Source organism: Triticum dicoccoides, chromosome 6B (assembly GCF_002162155.2).
Source record: "Triticum dicoccoides isolate Atlit2015 ecotype Zavitan chromosome 6B, WEW_v2.0, whole genome shotgun sequence".
Lineage (NCBI taxonomy): Eukaryota > Viridiplantae > Streptophyta > Magnoliopsida > Poales > Poaceae > Triticum > Triticum dicoccoides.
The window spans coordinates 112,759,787-112,762,905 of record NC_041391.1 but is presented as its reverse complement, the minus strand read 5'-3'; the positions used below and the strand labels follow the sequence as shown (position 1 = coordinate 112,762,905).

Genomic DNA, 3,119 nt, shown 5'->3' with positions numbered 1-3,119 from the left:
ATGAGCTGACCGGGGACCGAATCATCAGTTCTTCCAACACAAGCTTTCCTATAACACAACTTCTCCCAAATTCTGTAACTTGTGTATGACAGTAATAAGATCACTTACATCAACTTTCCGCAGAATCGGGCTTGGCCTTAAACCGGGGCTGGCGAAGGAGTCGATGACCTCATGCAGTGCGGAGCCCAGAGAGGGAGAACCCGTTGAGCGATGTGAGCTCGTGGATCAGGACGAGCGAGGCCAACGTGACAGCGGCACTGGCCTACTCGGAGCTAACAGCGTCCACGAAGGGCGCCACAATGTGGCGACCGGGAGCGAGGGCGAGCATCACTGGCGGGGGAGAAGGCAAGCGGGGGACAGGGGCTCGACGGAGCGGCGTCATCAGCGGCCGCACATGGGCGTCCTAGGCCATGACGCATGACAGGCAAGGTGCTACCTCCGCATAGCTCACTCTGGCCGGAAAGGTGCGGCAGCGCCTCCATGTACCTCTGCCGCTGAGGCAATTTGCTCATGGCGGGGAGCATCAGGTCCACGCTATTGCTCCTGCTTAACATGGCAGGTGCGCTGCTCGCTCCCTCACCCCGCGCTCCTCAGAGCCTGCGACCGGCCTCCGCCGATGACTACACGGACGTCGACTTCTTCTTCCCCTTCCTGGTGCGCTACAAGAGCGGACGCGTCGTGCGCTTCGTGGGCACGGACACCGCGCCGGCCTCCGTCGACCCCTCCATCGGCGTGGCCTCCAAGAACGTGGTCATCGACGCCTACGTGGGACTGGCCGTCCGCCTCAACCTGCCGAGCCTCGGCAACGGCACGAGGAGCAGGCGCGGCGACAGGCTACCGTTGGTCGTGTTATACCATGGCGGCGGGTTCGTCACAGAGTCTGCCTTCTCGCCGACGTACCAGCGGTATCCCAACATGCTCGTGTCGAAGGCTGGGGCGCTCGTCGTGTCGGTGGACTACCACATCTCACCGGAGCACCCCCTCCTGGTGGCCTACGACGATGCGTGGACGGCCCTGGGTGCTCAGGAGCGCGCGGTCTAGGACGGAGCCCTGGCTGTCGGGCCACGCCGACCTGACGCGGCTGCTCCTGGTCGGCGACAGCGCCGGGGGCAACAGCGCGCACAACATGGCGATGCGCGCCGGCAGGGAGGGCCTGGATGGCGGCGGGGATGTGAGGGAGCGGGATTTGGGATCGAGGGGATTGTGGCGGCTGGGAACCCTAGCACCAGGATGGATCGGCCGCAAATGGGGCGTAGGGTTGGATCGGCCGCGGAAGCGGGATGGGTCGGCTGGGGAGGGGGAGTAGGGGTGGATCGGGCGTGAGATCGGGCATGCGAAGGTCTGGTCTGCGGCGGACTTCGATCTCCTCTGGGCAAGAGTTTTTTTTGGCAAAGGTTTTTTTGGCTGTGATGGGATGATGACGAAAAAAACGGTGGTGGGGGTATGATGAAAAAAACTAGCGAAAAAAACCGCGCGGACTATTCACCAACTGCTCCATTAGGAGTGGAGATGAGTTTTCGAGCATGCGTCTAAAGCGAGAAAGGCATCCTTTCACCATAGCGGAAGAACGGGTGTAGATGATGTCGAACTCATCGCCGGTGATGGTTCTAACCTTGTACTCTCCACCAATCCACCACTAGGGAAAAGCCTAGCAGCAGCGAGGGTTTTAGGCCTATCAGTAGCGCGGGGGCAGGAGCGCTACTGATACGGCGCTACAGCTAAAGCTTAGCATTAGCGTGCCTCGACCCATGCTACTGCTAAATTGACTTAGTAGTAGCGATTTCCTAGAGGAGCGCTACTGGTAATTAGTAGTAGCGCTTCTCCCTGCCCGTGCTACTACTATTATTTCATATTTTATTTCTTTTTTATTTGATGTTGTATTCATACACCTTTACACAAGTTTTCATACAACAGGAATTTAGAGATTGTTTTTACATCATAATGAGTTATTACATCACGGGGTGAAAGAACCGTGGACTAGTTTCAAGTGGATGTCCATCCACTTGAAACTAATCTGCGGTTCTTTCACCCAATGATATAATAAATATCATCATCATCATCATATCATTAACAACTTATCATTGTCATATAACACCTCCTCAAGATCATCGTTTTCATCAATGACATCACATAGCAAATTGGTCACTAGTCATAATCACAAGTACTCCTCATCATCAATTCTAACACATTGTACCACATAATAAACATATTATACCTCATAGGACCTACTACATTCTCTTAGGACCTACTACATTCTCTAAGGTAAAATAGCAAAAAACAAGATAGCCCGTGACTCTCCATCATGGAGAAAGGAGATTATCATGTCTCCAATTCTTGCCATTTGCTTAATGTTACTTCCAAGAACCTCCTTGCGAATGTCCAAACATTTTTTCCATTCTTTGATGAGCATGTGATCACCGGTTTTAGAAATCCGATATGCACAGGTGAGCTCCCAAGATTGACCTGGTAGTATGTTCAGAACTCTAAGGCGACCATTCAGATACTTCATATGAGGCACACAATCCATCAGGATTTTCTGTTGAAAAACATAGTAATAACTTCATAGTTAGCAATGATGTACTAGTTTTAGAAGTATGCAAAAGATGCACCGATTTCGTAATAGAAAAAAATCTTACCAGGGTATCTCCATAGAAGTTACTGTGGTTCAACACGTGCACTAGTGGCACGTATTCACCATAATTTGGGGGAGTTCGATAATAGGAATTGTAATCCTCAAGATAAGTACAATAAGCGATCAAATGACATTTCTCCTTATAAGTTAATTCGGAGCCATCAGTGTAGTGGGATTTTGTCTACCATCTTCCGCACATTCTTTGAAGAATCAAAATAAGTTATCAATGGAAATAAGCTGTCAACTATTTTGCAATAAACAATATAAATTAGTTAATAACTATGTTTGAGAAATTCACATTGCGGTAGAATCAGAAGCGTATCAACAAGGATCCAAATGTCCATATTGTCTTGCTCAATGTCAGGATCACCAAGATCCATGGTTCGGGCCCTCTTGATGGAGGTAAAACCCTATGTCCTGCTTGATTAATATTGATGATGTGTGTTACAAGAGTGGATCTACCACGAGATCAAGAAGTCTAAAACCC

General features: G+C 50.4%; 1 pseudogene; it reads left to right on the top strand.

The window, feature by feature from the left end:
• Nucleotides 1-510: 510 nt before the first annotated feature.
• On the top strand, nt 511-1,306 carry LOC119320866 (annotated as a pseudogene).
• The last annotated feature ends 1,813 nt before the right edge of the window (nt 1,307-3,119 follow it).